Source organism: Phytophthora infestans, genomic scaffold (genome assembly GCF_000142945.1).
Source record: "Phytophthora infestans T30-4 supercont1.5 genomic scaffold, whole genome shotgun sequence".
NCBI lineage: Eukaryota > Oomycota > Peronosporomycetes > Peronosporales > Peronosporaceae > Phytophthora > Phytophthora infestans.
In genome coordinates, this window is record NW_003303754.1 from 944,062 (window position 1) to 950,534 (window position 6,473).

The window sequence follows — 6,473 nt, forward strand, 5'->3', positions numbered from 1 at the left end:
ATCGCGCGAGCTCGATCCGTCATAGTAACTACCCAAAAACCGCTGTGCAATGTCAAGAGAGCAGTACCAGAGTACTTTATCCAAATCTTCCAACAGCTCATTGATTAGAGGCATCGGATACACCATCAATCGAGTCAGACCGTTAACCAGCCGGTAATCAATGCACAGACGTATATTCACCCCGTTCTTCTTGATGATGATTACCACTGGGGATGCCCACGGAGACGTTGAGAAACTGATGATCTTGGCTTGCAGCAGGCCCTTAATCAGATCCGATAGTTTTCGCGGAACTGAGGCGCCACCTTCGGCACCCTTTGAGCGATCGTCTTCGCGTCACCGACAGCGATGTCACATTTGACTCCGCGTACAGCTGGTAGTAATGCATTACCTTTGCCAATCAGCAGATGTCGGCTTTCCCAGATTTTCTGACGTAACCGATCCACTTCCGCGGGCTCGTTTGCCCCTGGATCCACTTGGATATCGTCAATCGTGACCTCCTCTGTGATCAGTGGTACCTCCGGGATTACCGCCAGGCCTTCCCCGAGATCCTCGGCGAGTAAATCCTCGCCTTCATGGTAACAGACTTGTTCATCTTCCGTCTTCGTCGGATCCACCATTGGATCCAAGCACCGCGACCTTTTTTCGCCTGGCAGTCCTTCTGTCTTCGGGGGATCAGGTACCCTGGTATCAGGGAAACCACCAGTTGGATCTAGTCGGTCCTCTAACGAGTTTAAGCCCGACGGTTCTGGTTTGACTAGTGTTGCCACTCTCGATAGGGATCCAGGCACTTTATCCAATGGAAAGCTTGGATCCACTTGTGGATCAGCGGGATCCGGCTGTTCGGCTTTAGCCCTCTGCAATCCTTCATCCACCGACCCTGAGTTATCTAGGGGCCTGCTCTGGGGATCATCCCCGGTCTTGGATCCAACCTCTATCGCTTGAAACTCAACCCGTCGATCCCTCTGCCGGATCTTTCGCGGAGTTGGATATGAAGGCCGATCCACCAAGGGGCCAGTTGGCTCCGCCGGGAGCTCCACCTCTCCGAGAGATTCGATCTCGGTAGTCGCCTCGTACACCAGATTCTGCCATTCTCTGTAGCGGCGGGATCCCACTGACACATATCCAGGTCGCCTAGGGATACCGTCCTTCGCCAACCATCGTCCGATCTCCTCATAATGGTCCAGTAATAGTCTCTTGTCGCTGACGTTCGTGACCTGGAGGTATTGCGATCGACCTGGTCCTTGGATTACGGTAGGTACCCATTTCTCGCCCCGAGTGACCCACAGTTTCTCATGTTCCACCCACTCTAACCGGTCTGACAGCTCCCAAGTTTCCCCGGGCTCGATCCAGGTGGTCTTATGCGCCCTTATGATCCTCATCTTCGCTCCATACAACGGCCGCCGTCCGCTGAGCTGGATCCGCATCTCGTCAGGGAAACAAAGTGTCCCATCCGCCAGATCCAACCTCACTCCGGCTGGCACCATGAAATCCATCCCAAGGATGGCGTCTTGACCAGCGAGATCCCCGACCCAAATGTCAAACCAATACACCAAACAACCTGCCAGCGTGATCTTAATTCGCGTTCTCCCGTTTGTACGGTATACGCCTTCACCAATCCCAACACAATCTTGGATCCGACTCCCATCCACTTGGCACCCAACCTTACGAGCAAAGGCGGTATCCAGTATAGACACCTCGGCACCACTATCTAGAAGTAGGATTGCTTTTTCATTGTTGATCTTGCCCCCTACCTTGGCTTGTCTGAACCACTTTCCTGGGGCATGGTACTTCCAGTATCCACGGGACTCCCCTGTTAGCAGATCCATGGATCCAACATCCTCAGATCCACAGGATCCAGTGACCAGACAGACCTTAGGTGGATCTGCAGTGACCTCACCCTTGGTAGGCTCGAACCATCGACCATGTTGGCGTTTCTCCCAGTAACCACGTGTCTCTCCTCTCTGTAGATCCAGGGTTGAAGAGACTTTGGATCTGGAAAACTCATCCACTTGGCGCAAACTAGAGACCCTGGCAACTGACACTTCATGTAGATCACGTGTATTATCGACTGGATCTAGGGTCCTGCTACCTGGATCTAGCGATGTCTTGTTCACAAATGCATAAATGCAGTACCTAGAACGCTCGGCTCGTACCGGATTCAAACCCGGCGAGCGTCCTAGTTTAACATCTTCTCGGCCACTTCTGGCAACTTCCCTCGGTGCTTGGCTAAATCAAACCATTGGCGGATCTGGTTGTAGAATTCTTCCATCGGGCACTTGCCGACGTCGTGAATCTCGCCACACCCGCGACACACGTAGAAGCAATGATCCCCGGGATGACCTTTCTTGCCACACTTCTCACAGACCAGATGTTTCCAGCATCCAGATTCAGTGTGCTTCCGGGATCCGCACTGTGAACACCTGACTTGTGCTGCCCCGTCCATGAGATCTCGGGATCTGTACATCCCACGGTCCCTGGGTACGGTATCCCCCGGTCGAGAGTTGTCTCCTGTCTTCGCCGTTCGATCGTTGGACGCAGTGAGACAGACCCGACGGTAATCTTCAGGGTCGGAGTCCGAACCGTCGGATCCTGATTCAGTTCCTGAGTCGGGCGCCGTGACTTGGTGGACACGTCGAGCTGGGGCCGTAGGCGTCGAAGCCTTTTGGCGATACTTGCCGGATCCGACCGCCGCCTTCTTCTGGCGGTGTTTCGCGCGATCCACCGCCCGCAGCACTTCCTCAAGCTCGTCTGCGTCGGGAAGTCGTAACAGGGTCAGCCTGTCGGCCAGATCCACGTCTCCCACCGTCTCGATGAAATGATCCACGTGTTCCCGCAGTACCTTGGATCCCCCATCCTTGATCTTCAACTTGGCCCGTAGACCGGCCACATTTAGTCGATGTAGGTATTCTAGCGGGGATTCATCCGATCTGCGGCGAGCGTGGTAGTATTGTCGTGCCACCGACACTCCCAATCCACAGTACTGGGTCTGGAAACTGCGCAGCAAATCTGGCCACTTGTTCCTGGTAGATCTGCCCAGCTGCCGATACCAGTTCCTGGCTGGCCCCGCTAGCAGATCCGCAAAGGTCAAACACTTCTCAGCATCCGACGCTTGATCTCTCATGAGGGCCGACTTGACTTTGCTTATCCATGTTCTCGCTCGGTCCTCATCTTGATCCTTGCCCGTGAACTCCTTCAGATCCGATATGGCTAAAATTCGTACCCTCTGGATCATGGACGATCCACCTGCCCCGGCTGTGGCTGTTGCTACCACTGCTGACGAAGTGGATGGGCCATCCAGATCATCTGGGTCGAACTCATCATGGGAGTTGTCTCTCTCCACGGACTCCATCTCCACGTCTCGTGCTCCATGTTCGTGGAGCACTTGCACTTGTGGCACGGGCGCTCTCATACCCTGTTCGGCAAGGAAACGACTCATCGCAGCTTCGAAGTGTCGCTGCAGGGTGCCCGAGGAAGTGTCGGAATAGCCTGTGGCCGTCTGGCCCACTGGCGAGACCGGATCCGTGAGGTGATTACCTTGAGCCTGATCTGACGATAGTCCCACTGGCTTTTTGCCGGATCTGGCTCGATCCTGGCTGGATTGTGTCAGATCACGCGTAGGGCCTACTGGATCCCGAGCCTTCACGTTCACAGGGGCTTCCTGTCCTCGGATCCTCGCCCGCGCTTCCAGCATGGATGCCCCGGAGGGTCCTAAAGTCATGCGTCGTGGTTCGGACGACGTGTCTGACGCATCCTCAGCGGCGGATTCGTAGTTCGAGGACGCCGCTTGGCTGACCCTCGGCGACGACACCGGATCCATAGTGCGCGACGTTTCTCCGGTGATGGACTTAACTCTGGCTAAGAGGTCCCGCGTCGCGGATACTATGAGATCCAGGTCTAGCTCGAAGATATCCTCTGCGTCGAACACACCAGCTACGATGCCTGACTCCGTAAGCAAACGTAATAGATCCTTGACTGCCACCAACTTGTTCGCCGTTTTCGTTGGTGCTCTCACCGGTTCTCTTGGATCTTCGATCTGTCGTGGATTCAGGATCTGCATGATAGGATCTTGATGCAGGAAGTCGCGTAAAGCTTGGTGGCGATACACAAACTCGAGATCCTTGTCTGACCAGCCTGACCTGGATCCAGCTTGGTCTTCTTCCGACTTTGGAGCTTGCGTCTTCTTCCGCGTAGTCTTACTCGTTTTCGTCTTCTTTCTCGTTTCTTCGACTAGCGGGGTTGGGTTTAGGTACAGTGTTGGCTTAACCGGTGAATCTGCAAATGCATACCGTTTCACCTTCACTTTTTCTTGTTTTATTAGCGGATCTTGACTTGCGTCAAGATCCGCAGGGGCTCCCCGAGGGGAACTGGGGGAGGATAGAGAGGTTTCTCTTCTAGATCCGGACCCACTCTCTTCCGTCGACAGAGTTCCTCCCAAAACTCCATCGATCCGCGGATCTTGTTTCATTCAGCAGCGTCTTCGTCGATCCGACCTCCGACGACGCCTCTTCCCCTGGCTCAATCCTTAACTTGAGCATCTTCTTGGGACTCACGGTGAAATCCCGAGTCACCAAAAGATCCGGGCACGCGCACCATTGTGGTGTAGCGGGATCAGCAAAATCTGCGAGATTGCCAGATCCAACTTACCAACTGCGCCCAGACACCGACTAACGGAGGGGGTCCCCCGATGATCCGTGTTCTGCTGAACTTTCCTCACCTTGTGTACCCGTCGGTAGGGCGGGATCTGCTCTCTCGGTAACTTCCGAAGAGTTCAAGTGGTGAAGCTTGAGTGTCTTGGCGAGACGTGGGGATGGGGTGGAGCAGCAGTGGAAAATCTTCACTCTGCGTCCGTGGATGGTTCCGTATCCTAAGCGAATATTCGAGCTTATGGATCCGGGGCCTAGATCGTGGATCTAGCCGTAGGGTTTCCTTGCGGGTGTGTTCCCTTGCCTTTGTGTTGTCCTTTAAGTCGTACTTGCCGCCTCCTGTGACGGGATCTTGAGAGTTGAGAGCCCCTAGGGTGTAACCGACCAAGTAGTAAATTCGGTTAACCTGTCGGATCTGCACAAGGAAAGGAAAAGCTCACTAGGTTGTAGGATCTGGCCAATGTATTATCCAGTTATCACTACCAACACTAGATTCGCAATTCCCAACCTTCTCCTAGCTCGTACGGCCAATGTAGCTCCGGTTCTTGAGGGCAGGAAGGCACTTGCGTGTTACTGTGCAAATTGAGGTCTGTATTGATATTTAAGCCTATACCTGCCTGGATTTCTACCTTCTATGTCTTTCACTTGTTAAATCCCTTACCAGGCTCGGCTGCATCTCTCTTCTTCCCTTGACCCATCATCCCAGCTGTGTTATCTTCAGATCCACCGGATCCATGACGTAATCATCATGGTCACCCTATTATGGGTACACTCATCCGGATCCAGGTCGCTTGGATCCACCTCGCTGTAATTGTACACTCGCCGTGGATCCGAGCTCTCCAATCATCCAACATCATCTTGCAACCGTCTGTGATCTCCATTTTTCCACGAAAGTTCGAGATCCACTGCATCCATCATCCCTATACCCTGGATCCAGGTCCCTCAAGGCGGGATCCTCCCTTCATGGATCCGAACTCGGAAGTATGGGATCAGGGGTACCTCGCGGTGGATCTTGACTCCTCATTAGCCGTGGCTACTAGATCCATCTTCAGAGGGCACCAACCATTCTTCCTTCATAAGATCCACACCCGATCCACTCTTGTATAGTATAATACATATCCATTTAAGTGAATCCAGGTAAGGGTGGATCCGAGGTAAGTCTTGGTGGATCTTGCCTTCTCGTACATCGCTCAAACCAGATCCATCGTCATTTCATACGGGGTGCTGCTCGTCATAGCTAATCCACCACCGGCAACTTGCATCCGTGCCACCAACCCAAATCCTCTCTAATCACTTGAATTGTCACTGATTCGGGATAGTGACCCCGCGTCAGGCCCATTCTCTTATTTCTGAGAAAGCACTTCACCACAATCAAATCAAGAGGTTATTGGCCTCCCGAGGAGAGCTCTCGAGCTGACCTCTTCCTGGAGATCCGCGTCGCTCCTCGTGGCCTTGTCGGTGGCCACACTTCTAAGGGCGTTTATGAACGTGCCCTGGTCCAGTAGGAGCGGTTGTTTGTCGACAACTTGGAGGAGGCCCGGTGCGTGCTTCTCACGCGGCACCTAATTTCTCTAAAGGACTTCACGTCTTGTCGTACGAAGCCCGAGAACCGGGGTGGCTTCTACCCTCTCTGGGGCTACCCCTAAGCTCATCCCGAGAATCGTCCCAGCTGGAATTTATGTGAGAACATGTTCTGGGCTTGGGAGGAGTCTCTCAAGTACTCACCCTCGGAGGTACGGGAACTCCATGAAGATCAGCTGCTGTCCCGCATCCTGGACCAGCGTGATCTTCGTGTCCGGTTCGCCCACTTGGGCAGCAAGCATATGCTGC